Source organism: Phalangium opilio, unplaced genomic scaffold (genome assembly GCF_054372755.1).
Source record: "Phalangium opilio isolate 3A_F unplaced genomic scaffold, DU_Popi_V2 ptg000078l_1, whole genome shotgun sequence".
Lineage (NCBI taxonomy): Eukaryota > Metazoa > Arthropoda > Arachnida > Opiliones > Phalangiidae > Phalangium > Phalangium opilio.
In genome coordinates, this window is record NW_028324186.1 from 3152126 (window position 1) to 3162028 (window position 9903).

A 9903-nucleotide genomic window follows, 5' to 3' on the forward strand; every position below is an offset into this window, starting at 1 on the left:
TAATGTCGATTTAACTAAAATAAACGGAATGATCCGTGCTGTTTCATGGGGAACTCGGGTTTGAACCAAGGACCTCTCGATCTGTAGTCGAATGCTCTACCACTGAGCTATCCCCCTTGTTCATAGCCAAAATGTCGATTTAACTAAAATAAACGGAATGATCCGTGCTGTTACAGGGAACTCGGGTTTAAACCAAGAACCTCTCGATCTGCAGTCGAATGCGAGCTATCCCTCCTTGTTCCTAGCCGTAATGTCGATTTAACTAAAATAAACGGAATAATCCGTGCTGTTACAGGGGGAACTCGGGTTTGAACCAAGGACCTCTCGATCTGCAGTCGAATGCTCTACCTCTGAGCTATCCCCCTTGTTCATAGCCAAAATGTCGATTTAACTAAAATAAACGGAATGATCCGTGCTGTTACAGGGAACTCGGGTTTAAACCAAGAACCTCTCGATCTGCAGTCGAATGCGAGCTATCCCTCCTTGTTCCTAGCCGTAATGTCGATTTAACTAAAATAAACGGAATAATCCGTGCTGTTACAGGGGGAACTCGGGTTTGAACCAAGGACCTCTCGATCTGCAGTCGAATGCTCTACCTCTGAGCTATTCCCCCTTGTTCAAGGCCGTAATGTCGATTTAACTAAAATAAACGGAATGATCCGTGCTGTTACAGGGGGAACTCGGGTTTGAACCAAGGACCTCTCGATCTGCAGTCGAATGCTCTACCACTGAGCTATTCCCCCTTGTTCAAGGCCGTAATGTCGATTTAACTAAAATAATTGGAATGATCCGTGCTGTTACAGGGGGAACTCGTGTTTGAACCATGGACCTCTCGATTTGTAGTCGAATGCTCTACCACTGAGCTATCCCCCTTGTTCATAGCCGTAATGTCGATTTAACTAAAATAATTGGAATGATCCGTGCTGTTACAGGGGGAACTCGGGTTTGAACCAAGGACCTCTCGATTTGTAGTCGAATGCTCTACCACTGAGCTATCCCCCTTGTTCATAGCCGTAATGTCGATTTAAATAAAATAAACGGAATGATCCGTGCTGTTACAGGGAACTCGGGTTTAAACCAAGAACCTCTCGATCTGCAGCCGAATGCGAGTTATCCCTCCTTGTTCCTAGCCGTAATGTCGATTTAACTAAAATAATTGGAATGATCCGTGCTGTTACAGGGGGAACTCGGGTTTGAACCAAGGACCTCTCGATCTGCAGTCGAATGCTCTACCTCTGAGCTATTCCCCCTTGTTCAAGGCCGTAATGTCGATTTAACTAAAATAAACGGAATGATCCGTGCTGTTTCATGGGGAACTCGGGTTTGAACCAAGGACCTCTCGATCTGTAGTCGAATGCTCTACCACTGAGCTATCCCCCTTGTTCATAGCCAAAATGTCGATTTAACTAAAATAAACGGAATGATCCGTGCTGTTACAGGGAACTCGGGTTTAAACCAAGAACCTCTCGATCTGCAGTCGAATGCGAGCTATCCCTCCTTGTTCCTAGCCGTAATGTCGATTTAACTAAAATAAACGGAATAATCCGTGCTGTTACAGGGGGAACTCGGGTTTGAACCAAGGACCTCTCGATCTGCAGTCGAATGCTCTACCACTGAGCTATCCCCCTTGTTCATAGCCAAAATGTCGATTTAACTAAAATAAACGGAATGATCCGTGCTGTTACAGGGAACTCGGGTTTAAACCAAGAACCTCTCGATCTGCAGTCGAATGCGAGCTATCCCTCCTTGTTCCTAGCCGTAATGTCGATTTAACTAAAATAAACGGAATAATCCGTGCTGTTACAGGGGGAACTCGGGTTTGAACCAAGGACCTCTCGATCTGCAGTCGAATGCTCTACCTCTGAGCTATTCCCCCTTGTTCAAGGCCGTAATGTCGATTTAACTAAAATAAACGGAATGATCCGTGCTGTTTCATGGGGAACTCGGGTTTGAACCAAGGACCTCTCGATCTGTAGTCGAATGCTCTACCACTGAGCTATCCCCCTTGTTCATAGCCAAAATGTCGATTTAACTAAAATAAACGGAATGATCCGTGCTGTTACAGGGAACTCGGGTTTAAACCAAGAACCTCTCGATCTGCAGTCGAATGCGAGCTATCCCTCCTTGTTCCTAGCCGTAATGTCGATTTAACTAAAATAATTGGAATGATCCGTGCTGTTACAGGGGGAACTCGGGTTTGAACCTAGGACCTCACGATCTTCAGTCGAATGCTCTACCAATGAGCTATTCCCCCTTGTTCAAGGCCGTAATGTCGATTTAACTAAAATAATTGGAATGATCCGTGCTGTTACAGGGGGAACTCGGGTTTGAACCATGGACCTCTCGATTTGTAGTCGAATGCTCTACCACTGAGCTATCCCCCTTGTTCATAGCCGTAATGTCGATTTAAATAAAATAAACGGAATGATCCGTGCTGTTACAGGGGGAACTCGGGTTTGAACCAAGGACCTTTCGATCTGCAGCCGAATGCGAGTTATCCCTCCTTGTTCCTAGCCGTAATGTCGATTTAACTAAAATAATTGGAATGATCCGTGCTGTTACAGGGGGAACTCGGGTTTGAACCAAGGACCTCTCGATTTGTAGTCGAATGCTCTACCACTGAGCTATCCCCCTTGTTCATAGCCGTAATGTCGATTTAAATAAAATAAACGGAATGATCCGTGCTGTTACAGGGGGAACTCGGGTTTGAACCAAGGACCTCTCGATCTGCAGTCGAATGCTCTACCTCTGAGCTATTCCCCCTTGTTCAAGGCCGTAATGTCGATTTAACTAAAATAAACGGAATGATCCGTGCTGTTTCATGGGGAACTCGGGTTTGAACCAAGGACCTCTCGATCTGTAGTCGAATGCTCTACCACTGAGCTATCCCCCTTGTTCATAGCCAAAATGTCGATTTAACTAAAATAAACGGAATGATCCGTGCTGTTACAGGGAACTCGGGTTTAAACCAAGAACCTCTCGATCTGCAGTCGAATGCGAGCTATCCCTCCTTGTTCCTAGCCGTAATGTCGATTTAACTAAAATAAACGGAATAATCCGTGCTGTTACAGGGGGAACTCGGGTTTGAACCAAGGACCTCTCGATCTGCAGTCGAATGCTCTACCACTGAGCTATCCCCCTTGTTCATAGCCAAAATGTCGATTTAACTAAAATAAACGGAATGATCCGTGCTGTTACAGGGAACTCGGGTTTAAACCAAGAACCTCTCGATCTGCAGTCGAATGCGAGCTATCCCTCCTTGTTCCTAGCCGTAATGTCGATTTAACTAAAATAAACGGAATAATCCGTGCTGTTACAGGGGGAACTCGGGTTTGAACCAAGGACCTCTCGATCTGCAGTCGAATGCTCTACCTCTGAGCTATTCCCCCTTGTTCAAGGCCGTAATGTCGATTTAACTAAAATAAACGCAATGATCCGTGCTGTTTCATGGGGAACTCGGGTTTGAACCAAGGACCTCTCGATCTGCAGTCGAATGCTCTACCACTGAGCTATTCCCCCTTGTTCAAGACCGTAATGTCGATTTAACTAAAATAATTGGAATGATCCGTGCTGTTACAGGGGGAACTCGGGTTTGAACCATGGACCTCTCGATTTGTAGTCGAATGCTCTACCACTGAGCTATCCCCCTTGTTCATAGCCGTAATGTCGATTTAAATAAAATAAACGGAATGATCCGTGCTGTTACAGGGGGAACTCGGGTTTGAACCAAGGACCTTTCGATCTGCAGCCGAATGCGAGTTATCCCTCCTTGTTCCTAGCCGTAATGTCGATTTAACTAAAATAATTGGAATGATCCGTGCTGTTACAGGGGGAACTCGGGTTTGAACCAAGGACCTCTCGATCTGCAGTCGAATGCTCTACCTCTGAGCTATTCCCCCTTGTTCAAGGCCGTAATGTCGATTTAACTAAAATAAACGGAATGATCCGTGCTGTTTCATGGGGAACTCGGGTTTGAACCAAGGACCTCTCGATCTGTAGTCGAATGCTCTACCACTGAGCTATCCCCCTTGTTCATAGCCAAAATGTCGATTTAACTAAAATAAACGGAATGATCCGTGCTGTTACAGGGAACTCGGGTTTAAACCAAGAACCTCTCGATCTGCAGTCGAATGCGAGCTATCCCTCCTTGTTCCTAGCCGTAATGTCGATTTAACTAAAATAATTGGAATGATCCGTGCTGTTACAGGGGGAACTCGGGTTTGAGCCAAGGACCTCTCGATCTGTAGTCGAATGCTCTACCAATGAGCTATCCCCCTTGTTCATAGCCGTAATGTCGATTTAAATAAAATAATCGGAATGATCCGTGCTGTTTCATCGGGAACTCGGGTTTGAACCAAGGACCTCTAGATCTGTAGTCGAATGCTCTACCACTGAGCTATCCCCCTTGTTCATAGCCAAAATGTCGATTTAACTAAAATAAACGGAATGATCCGTGCTGTTACAGGGGGAACTCGGGTTTAAACCAAGAACCTCTCGATCTGCAGTCGAATGCGAGCTATCCCTCCTTGTTCCTAGCCGTAATGTCGATTTAACTAAAATAAACGGAATAATCCGTGCTGTTACAGGGGGAACTCGGGTTTGAACCAAGGACCTCTCGATCTGCAGTCGAATGCTCTACCTCTGAGCTATTCCCCCTTGTTCAAGGCCGTAATGTCGATTTAACTAAAATAAACGGAATGATCCGTGCTGTTACAGGGGGAACTCGGGTTTGAACCAAGGACCTCTCGATCTGCAGTCGAATGCTCTACCACTGAGCTATTCCCCCTTGTTCAAGGCCGTAATGTCGATTTAACTAAAATAATTGGAATGATCCGTGCTGTTACAGGGGGAACTCGGGCTTGAACCATGGACCTCTCGATTTGTAGTCGAATGCTCTACCACTGAGCTATCCCCCTTGTTCATAGCCGTAATGTCGATTTAACTAAAATAAACGGAATGATCCGTGCTGTTACAGGGGGAACTCGGGTTTCAACCAAGGACCTCTCGATCTGCAGTCGAATGCTCTACCACTGAGCTATTCCCCTTTGTTCAAGGCCGTAATGTCGATTTAACTAAAATAATTGGAATGATCCGTGCTGTTACAGGAGGAACTCGGGTTTGAACCATGGACCTCTCGATTTGTAGTCGAATGCTCTACCACTGAGCTATCCCCCTTGTTCATAGCCGTAATGTCGATTTAACTAAAATAAACGGAATGATCCGTGCTATTACAGGGGTAACTCGGGTTTGAACCTAGGACCTCTCGATCTGCAGTCGAATGCTCTACCACTGAGCTATCCCCCTTGTTCATGGCCGCAATGTCGATTTAAATAAAATAAACGGAATGATCCGTGCTGTTACAGGGGGAACTCGGGTTTGAGCCAAGGACCTCTCGATCTGCAGTCGAATGCTCTACCAATGAGCTATCCCCCTTGTTCATAGCCGTAATGTCGATTTAAATAAAATAAACGGAATGATCCGTGCTGTTTCATGTAGAACTCGGGTTTGAACCAAGGACCTCTCGATCTGTAGTCGAATGCTCTACCACTGAGCTATCCCCCTTGTTCATAGCCAAAATGTCGATTTAAATAAAATAAACGGAATGATCCGTGCTGTTACAGGGGAAACTCGGGTTTGAACCAAGGACCTCTCGATCTGCAGTCGAATGCTCTACCAATGAGCTATCCCCCTTGTTCATAGCCGTAATGTCGATTTAAATAAAATAAACGGAATGATCCGTGCGGTTTCATGGGGAACTCGGGTTTGAACCAAGGACCTCTCGATCTGTAGTCGAATGCTCTACCAATGAGCTATCCCCCTTGTTCATAGCCAAAATGTCGATTTAACTAAAATAAACGGAATGATCCGTGCTGTTACAGGGAACTCGGGTTTAAACCAAGAACCTCTCGATCTGCAGTCGAATGCGAGCTATCCCTCCTTGTTCCTAGCCGTAATGTCGATTTAACTAAAATAAACGGAATAATCCGTGCTGTTACAGGGGGAACTCGGGTTTGAACCAAGGACCTCTCGATCTGCAGTCGAATGCTCTACCTCTGAGCTATTCCCCCTTGTTCAAGGCCGTAATGTCGATTTAACTAAAATAAACGGAATGATCCGTGCTGTTACAGGGGGAACTCGGGTTTGAACCAAGGACCTCTCGATCTGCAGTCGAATGCTCTACCACTGAGCTATTCCCCCTTGTTCAAGGCCGTAATGTCGATTTAACTAAAATAATTGGAATGATCCGTGCTGTTACAGGGGGAACTCGGGTTTGAACCATGGACCTCTCGATTTGTAGTCGAATGCTCTACCACTGAGCTATCCCCCTTGTTCATAGCTGTAATGTCGATTTAACTACAATAATTGGAATGATCCGTGCTGTTACAGGGGGAACTCGGGTTTGAACCAAGGACCTCTCGATTTGTAGTCGAATGCTCTACCACTGAGCTATCCCCCTTGTTCATAGCTGTAATGTCGATTTAAATAAAATAAACGGAATGATCCGTGCTGTTACAGGGGGAACTCGGGTTTGAACCAAGGACCTTTCGATCTGCAGCCGAATGCGAGTTATCCCTCCTTGTTCCTAGCCGTAATGTCGATTTATCTAAAATAATTGGAATGATCCGTGCTGTTACAGGGGGAACTCGGGTTTGAACCTAGGACCTCACGATCTGCAGTCGAATGCTCTACCACTGAGCTATCCCCCTTGTTCATGGCCGCAATGTCGATTTAACTAAAATAAACGGAATGATCCGTGCTGTTATAGGGAACTCGGGTTTAAACCAAGAACCTCTCGATCTGCAGTCGAATACGAGCTATCCCTCCTTGTTCCTAGCCGTAATGTCGATTTAACTAAAATAAACGGAATAATCCGTTCTGTTACAGGGGGAACTCGGGTTTGAACCAAGGACCTCTCGATCTGCAGTCGAATGCTCTACCTCTGAGCTATTCCCCCTTGTTCAAGGCCGTAATGTCGATTTAACTAAAATAAACGGAATGATCCGTGCTGTTACAGGGGGAACTCGGGTTTGAACCATGGACCTCTCGATTTGTAGTCGAATGGTCTACAACTGAGCTATCCCCCTTGTTCATAGCCGTAATGTCGATTTAACTAAAATAATTGGAATGATCCGTGCTGTTACAGGGGGAACTCGGATTTGAACCAAGGACCTCTCGATTTGTAGTCGAATGCTCTACCACTGAGCTATCCCCCTTGTTCATAGCCGTAATGTCGATTTAAATAAAATAAACGGAATGATCCGTGCTGTTACAGGGGGAACTCGGGTTTGAACCAAGGACCTTTCGATCTGCAGCCGAATGCGAGTTATCCCTCCTTGTTCCTAGCCGTAATGTCGATTTAACTAAAATAATTGGAATGATCCGTGCTGTTACAGGGGGAACTCGGGTTTGAACCTAGGACCTCACGATCTGCAGTCGAATGCTCTACCACTGAGCTATCCCCCTTGTTCATGGCCGCAATGTCGATTTAAATAAAATAAACGGAATGATCCGTGCTGTTACAGGGGGAACTCGGGTTTGAACCAAGGACCTCTCGATCTGTAGTCGAATGCTCTACCACTGAGCTATCCCACTTGTTCATAGCCAAAAATGTCGATTTAAATAAAATAAACGGAATGATCCGTGCTGTTACAGGGGGAACTCGGGTTTGAACCAAGGACCTCTCGATCTTCAGTCGAATGCTCTACCAATGAGCTATCCCCCTTGTTCATAGCCGTAATGTCGATTTAAATAAAATAATCGGAATGATCCGTGCTGTTTCATGGGGAACTCGGGTTTGAACCAAGGACCTCTCGATCTGTAGTCGAATGCTCTACCACTGAGCTATCCCCCTTGTTCATAGCCAAAATGTCGATTTAACTAAAATAAACGGAATGATCCGTGCTGTTACAGGGGGAACTCGGGTTTAAACCAAGAACCTCTCGATCTGCAGTCGAATGCGAGCTATCCCTCCTTGTTCCTAGCCGTAATGTCGATTTAACTAAAATAAACGGAATGATCCGTGCTGTTACAGGGGGAACTCGGGTTTGAACCAAGGACCTCTCGATCTGCAGTCGAATGCTCTACCACTGAGCTATTCCCCCTTGTTCAGGGCCGTAATGTCGATTTAACTAAAATAATTGGAATGATCCGTGCTGTTACAGGGGGAACTTGGGTTTGAACCATGGACCTCTCGCTTTGTAGTCGAATGCTCTACCACTGAGCTATCCCCCTTGTTCATAGCCGTAATGTCGATTTAACTAAAATAAACGGAATGATCCGTGCTGTTACAGGGGGAACTCGGGTTTGAACCAAGGACCTCTCGATCTGCAGTCGAATGCTCTACCACTGAGCTATTCCCCTTTCTTCAAGGCCGTAATGTCGATTTAACTAAAATAATTGGAATGATCCGTGCTGTTACAGGAGGAACTCGGGTTTGAACCATGGACCTCTCGATTTGTAGTCGAATGCTCTACCACTGAGCTATCCCCCTTGTTCATAGCCGTAATGTCGATTTAACTAAAATAAACGGAATGATCCGTGCTATTACAGGGGTAACTCGGGTTTGAACCTAGGACCTCTCGATTTGTAGTCGAATGCTCTACCACTGAGCTATCCCCCTTGTTCATGGCCGCAATGTCGATTTAAATAAAATAAACGGAATGATCCGTGCTGTTACAGGGGGAACTCGGGTTTGAGCCAAGGACCTCTCGATCTGCAGTCGAATGCTCTACCAATGAGCTATCCCCCTTGTTCATAGCCGTAATGTCGATTTAAATAAAATAAACGGAATGATCCGTGCTGTTTCATGGAGAACTCGGGTTTGAACCAAGGACCTCTCGATCTGTAGTCGAATGCTCTACCACTGAGCTATTCCCCCTTGTTCAAGGCCGTAATGTCGATTTAACTAAAATAAACGGAATGATCCGTGCTGTTACAGGGGGAACTCGGGTTTGAACCAAGGACCTCTCGATCTGAAGTCGAATGCTCTACCACTGAGCTATTCCCCCTTGTTCAAGGCCGTAATGTCGATTTAACTAAAATAATTGGAATGATCCGTGCTGTTACAGGGGGAACTCGGGTTTGAACCATGGACCTCTCGATTTGTAGTCGAATGCTCTACCACTGAGCTATCCCCCTTGTTCATAGCCGTAATGTCGATTTAACTAAAATAATTGGAATGATCCGTGCTGTTACAGGGGGAACTCGGGTTTGAACCAAGGACCTCTCGATTTGTAGTCGAATGCTCTACCACTGAGCTATCCCCCTTGTTCATAGCCGTAATGTCGATTTAAATAAAATAAACGGAATGATCCGTGCTGTTACAGGGGGAACTCGGGTTTGAACCAAGGACCTTTCGATCTGCAGTCGAATGCGAGTTATCCCTCCTTGTTCCTAGCCGTAATGTCGATTTAACTAAAATAATTGGAATGATCCGTGCTGTTACAGGGGGAACTCGGGTTTGAACCTAGGACCTCTCGATCTGTAGTCGAATGCTCTACCACTGAGCTATCCCCCTTGTTCATAGCCAAAATGTCGATTTAACTAAAATAAACGGAATGATCCGTGCTGTTACAGGGAACTCGGGTTTAAACCAAGAACCTCTCGATCTGCAGTCGAATGCGAGCTATCCCTCCTTGTTCCTAGCCGTAATGTCGATTTAACTAAAATAAACGGAATAATCCGTGCTGTTACAGGGGGAACTCGGGTTTGAACCAAGGACCTCTCGATCTGCAGTCGAATGCTCTACCACTGAGCTATTCCCCCTTGTTCAAGGCCGTAATGTCGATTTAACTAAAATAATTGGAATGATCCGTGCTGTTACAGGGGGAACTCGGGTTTGAACCATGGACCTCTCGATTTGTAGTCGAATGCTCTACCACTGAGCTATCCCCCTTGTTCATA

At 45.6% G+C, this 9903-nt stretch overlaps 45 non-coding genes across 45 annotated transcripts; all 45 read right to left on the minus strand.

Moving 5' to 3' along the window:
* Positions 1-45: 45 nt before the first annotated feature.
* On the minus strand, positions 46-117 carry TRNAC-ACA (transfer RNA cysteine (anticodon ACA)). The gene has a single exon. It is a non-coding gene; the product is annotated as a tRNA-Cys (tRNA).
* A 424-nt stretch (positions 118-541) lies between these two features.
* Positions 542-613, minus strand: TRNAC-GCA (transfer RNA cysteine (anticodon GCA)). Its single transcript has one exon. It is a non-coding gene; the product is annotated as a tRNA-Cys (tRNA).
* Positions 614-671: 58 nt separating this feature from the next.
* On the minus strand, positions 672-743 carry TRNAC-GCA (transfer RNA cysteine (anticodon GCA)). The gene has a single exon. It is a non-coding gene; the product is annotated as a tRNA-Cys (tRNA).
* Positions 744-801: 58 nt separating this feature from the next.
* TRNAC-ACA (transfer RNA cysteine (anticodon ACA)) lies at positions 802-873 on the minus strand. The gene has a single exon. It is a non-coding gene; the product is annotated as a tRNA-Cys (tRNA).
* Positions 874-930: 57 nt separating this feature from the next.
* On the minus strand, positions 931-1002 carry TRNAC-ACA (transfer RNA cysteine (anticodon ACA)). The gene has a single exon. It is a non-coding gene; the product is annotated as a tRNA-Cys (tRNA).
* A 176-nt stretch (positions 1003-1178) lies between these two features.
* On the minus strand, positions 1179-1250 carry TRNAC-GCA (transfer RNA cysteine (anticodon GCA)). The gene has a single exon. It is a non-coding gene; the product is annotated as a tRNA-Cys (tRNA).
* Positions 1251-1308: 58 nt separating this feature from the next.
* On the minus strand, positions 1309-1380 carry TRNAC-ACA (transfer RNA cysteine (anticodon ACA)). Its single transcript has one exon. It is a non-coding gene; the product is annotated as a tRNA-Cys (tRNA).
* A 176-nt stretch (positions 1381-1556) lies between these two features.
* Positions 1557-1628, minus strand: TRNAC-GCA (transfer RNA cysteine (anticodon GCA)). Its single transcript has one exon. It is a non-coding gene; the product is annotated as a tRNA-Cys (tRNA).
* Positions 1629-1804: 176 nt separating this feature from the next.
* On the minus strand, positions 1805-1876 carry TRNAC-GCA (transfer RNA cysteine (anticodon GCA)). The gene has a single exon. It is a non-coding gene; the product is annotated as a tRNA-Cys (tRNA).
* Positions 1877-1934: 58 nt separating this feature from the next.
* TRNAC-ACA (transfer RNA cysteine (anticodon ACA)) lies at positions 1935-2006 on the minus strand. The gene has a single exon. It is a non-coding gene; the product is annotated as a tRNA-Cys (tRNA).
* Positions 2007-2312: 306 nt separating this feature from the next.
* On the minus strand, positions 2313-2384 carry TRNAC-ACA (transfer RNA cysteine (anticodon ACA)). Its single transcript has one exon. It is a non-coding gene; the product is annotated as a tRNA-Cys (tRNA).
* A 178-nt stretch (positions 2385-2562) lies between these two features.
* TRNAC-ACA (transfer RNA cysteine (anticodon ACA)) lies at positions 2563-2634 on the minus strand. The gene has a single exon. It is a non-coding gene; the product is annotated as a tRNA-Cys (tRNA).
* A 57-nt stretch (positions 2635-2691) lies between these two features.
* On the minus strand, positions 2692-2763 carry TRNAC-GCA (transfer RNA cysteine (anticodon GCA)). The gene has a single exon. It is a non-coding gene; the product is annotated as a tRNA-Cys (tRNA).
* Positions 2764-2821: 58 nt separating this feature from the next.
* TRNAC-ACA (transfer RNA cysteine (anticodon ACA)) lies at positions 2822-2893 on the minus strand. The gene has a single exon. It is a non-coding gene; the product is annotated as a tRNA-Cys (tRNA).
* A 176-nt stretch (positions 2894-3069) lies between these two features.
* Positions 3070-3141, minus strand: TRNAC-GCA (transfer RNA cysteine (anticodon GCA)). Its single transcript has one exon. It is a non-coding gene; the product is annotated as a tRNA-Cys (tRNA).
* A 176-nt stretch (positions 3142-3317) lies between these two features.
* On the minus strand, positions 3318-3389 carry TRNAC-GCA (transfer RNA cysteine (anticodon GCA)). The gene has a single exon. It is a non-coding gene; the product is annotated as a tRNA-Cys (tRNA).
* A 188-nt stretch (positions 3390-3577) lies between these two features.
* TRNAC-ACA (transfer RNA cysteine (anticodon ACA)) lies at positions 3578-3649 on the minus strand. The gene has a single exon. It is a non-coding gene; the product is annotated as a tRNA-Cys (tRNA).
* Positions 3650-3827: 178 nt separating this feature from the next.
* TRNAC-GCA (transfer RNA cysteine (anticodon GCA)) lies at positions 3828-3899 on the minus strand. Its single transcript has one exon. It is a non-coding gene; the product is annotated as a tRNA-Cys (tRNA).
* Positions 3900-3957: 58 nt separating this feature from the next.
* TRNAC-ACA (transfer RNA cysteine (anticodon ACA)) lies at positions 3958-4029 on the minus strand. The gene has a single exon. It is a non-coding gene; the product is annotated as a tRNA-Cys (tRNA).
* Positions 4030-4205: 176 nt separating this feature from the next.
* On the minus strand, positions 4206-4277 carry TRNAC-ACA (transfer RNA cysteine (anticodon ACA)). Its single transcript has one exon. It is a non-coding gene; the product is annotated as a tRNA-Cys (tRNA).
* Positions 4278-4584: 307 nt separating this feature from the next.
* On the minus strand, positions 4585-4656 carry TRNAC-GCA (transfer RNA cysteine (anticodon GCA)). The gene has a single exon. It is a non-coding gene; the product is annotated as a tRNA-Cys (tRNA).
* A 58-nt stretch (positions 4657-4714) lies between these two features.
* Positions 4715-4786, minus strand: TRNAC-GCA (transfer RNA cysteine (anticodon GCA)). Its single transcript has one exon. It is a non-coding gene; the product is annotated as a tRNA-Cys (tRNA).
* Positions 4787-4844: 58 nt separating this feature from the next.
* On the minus strand, positions 4845-4916 carry TRNAC-ACA (transfer RNA cysteine (anticodon ACA)). The gene has a single exon. It is a non-coding gene; the product is annotated as a tRNA-Cys (tRNA).
* A 187-nt stretch (positions 4917-5103) lies between these two features.
* TRNAC-ACA (transfer RNA cysteine (anticodon ACA)) lies at positions 5104-5175 on the minus strand. The gene has a single exon. It is a non-coding gene; the product is annotated as a tRNA-Cys (tRNA).
* A 315-nt stretch (positions 5176-5490) lies between these two features.
* On the minus strand, positions 5491-5562 carry TRNAC-ACA (transfer RNA cysteine (anticodon ACA)). Its single transcript has one exon. It is a non-coding gene; the product is annotated as a tRNA-Cys (tRNA).
* A 186-nt stretch (positions 5563-5748) lies between these two features.
* Positions 5749-5820, minus strand: TRNAC-ACA (transfer RNA cysteine (anticodon ACA)). The gene has a single exon. It is a non-coding gene; the product is annotated as a tRNA-Cys (tRNA).
* Positions 5821-5996: 176 nt separating this feature from the next.
* Positions 5997-6068, minus strand: TRNAC-GCA (transfer RNA cysteine (anticodon GCA)). Its single transcript has one exon. It is a non-coding gene; the product is annotated as a tRNA-Cys (tRNA).
* A 58-nt stretch (positions 6069-6126) lies between these two features.
* Positions 6127-6198, minus strand: TRNAC-GCA (transfer RNA cysteine (anticodon GCA)). Its single transcript has one exon. It is a non-coding gene; the product is annotated as a tRNA-Cys (tRNA).
* A 58-nt stretch (positions 6199-6256) lies between these two features.
* On the minus strand, positions 6257-6328 carry TRNAC-ACA (transfer RNA cysteine (anticodon ACA)). Its single transcript has one exon. It is a non-coding gene; the product is annotated as a tRNA-Cys (tRNA).
* Positions 6329-6385: 57 nt separating this feature from the next.
* On the minus strand, positions 6386-6457 carry TRNAC-ACA (transfer RNA cysteine (anticodon ACA)). The gene has a single exon. It is a non-coding gene; the product is annotated as a tRNA-Cys (tRNA).
* Positions 6458-6883: 426 nt separating this feature from the next.
* Positions 6884-6955, minus strand: TRNAC-GCA (transfer RNA cysteine (anticodon GCA)). Its single transcript has one exon. It is a non-coding gene; the product is annotated as a tRNA-Cys (tRNA).
* Positions 6956-7142: 187 nt separating this feature from the next.
* On the minus strand, positions 7143-7214 carry TRNAC-ACA (transfer RNA cysteine (anticodon ACA)). The gene has a single exon. It is a non-coding gene; the product is annotated as a tRNA-Cys (tRNA).
* Positions 7215-7521: 307 nt separating this feature from the next.
* On the minus strand, positions 7522-7593 carry TRNAC-ACA (transfer RNA cysteine (anticodon ACA)). The gene has a single exon. It is a non-coding gene; the product is annotated as a tRNA-Cys (tRNA).
* A 187-nt stretch (positions 7594-7780) lies between these two features.
* TRNAC-ACA (transfer RNA cysteine (anticodon ACA)) lies at positions 7781-7852 on the minus strand. The gene has a single exon. It is a non-coding gene; the product is annotated as a tRNA-Cys (tRNA).
* Positions 7853-8030: 178 nt separating this feature from the next.
* On the minus strand, positions 8031-8102 carry TRNAC-GCA (transfer RNA cysteine (anticodon GCA)). Its single transcript has one exon. It is a non-coding gene; the product is annotated as a tRNA-Cys (tRNA).
* A 58-nt stretch (positions 8103-8160) lies between these two features.
* On the minus strand, positions 8161-8232 carry TRNAC-ACA (transfer RNA cysteine (anticodon ACA)). The gene has a single exon. It is a non-coding gene; the product is annotated as a tRNA-Cys (tRNA).
* Positions 8233-8289: 57 nt separating this feature from the next.
* Positions 8290-8361, minus strand: TRNAC-GCA (transfer RNA cysteine (anticodon GCA)). The gene has a single exon. It is a non-coding gene; the product is annotated as a tRNA-Cys (tRNA).
* A 58-nt stretch (positions 8362-8419) lies between these two features.
* Positions 8420-8491, minus strand: TRNAC-ACA (transfer RNA cysteine (anticodon ACA)). The gene has a single exon. It is a non-coding gene; the product is annotated as a tRNA-Cys (tRNA).
* Positions 8492-8547: 56 nt separating this feature from the next.
* TRNAC-ACA (transfer RNA cysteine (anticodon ACA)) lies at positions 8548-8620 on the minus strand. Its single transcript has one exon. It is a non-coding gene; the product is annotated as a tRNA-Cys (tRNA).
* A 187-nt stretch (positions 8621-8807) lies between these two features.
* TRNAC-ACA (transfer RNA cysteine (anticodon ACA)) lies at positions 8808-8878 on the minus strand. The gene has a single exon. It is a non-coding gene; the product is annotated as a tRNA-Cys (tRNA).
* A 188-nt stretch (positions 8879-9066) lies between these two features.
* On the minus strand, positions 9067-9138 carry TRNAC-ACA (transfer RNA cysteine (anticodon ACA)). The gene has a single exon. It is a non-coding gene; the product is annotated as a tRNA-Cys (tRNA).
* Positions 9139-9195: 57 nt separating this feature from the next.
* On the minus strand, positions 9196-9267 carry TRNAC-ACA (transfer RNA cysteine (anticodon ACA)). Its single transcript has one exon. It is a non-coding gene; the product is annotated as a tRNA-Cys (tRNA).
* Positions 9268-9445: 178 nt separating this feature from the next.
* TRNAC-ACA (transfer RNA cysteine (anticodon ACA)) lies at positions 9446-9517 on the minus strand. Its single transcript has one exon. It is a non-coding gene; the product is annotated as a tRNA-Cys (tRNA).
* Positions 9518-9693: 176 nt separating this feature from the next.
* On the minus strand, positions 9694-9765 carry TRNAC-GCA (transfer RNA cysteine (anticodon GCA)). Its single transcript has one exon. It is a non-coding gene; the product is annotated as a tRNA-Cys (tRNA).
* A 58-nt stretch (positions 9766-9823) lies between these two features.
* TRNAC-ACA (transfer RNA cysteine (anticodon ACA)) lies at positions 9824-9895 on the minus strand. Its single transcript has one exon. It is a non-coding gene; the product is annotated as a tRNA-Cys (tRNA).
* Between the last annotated feature and the right edge of the window lie 8 nt (positions 9896-9903).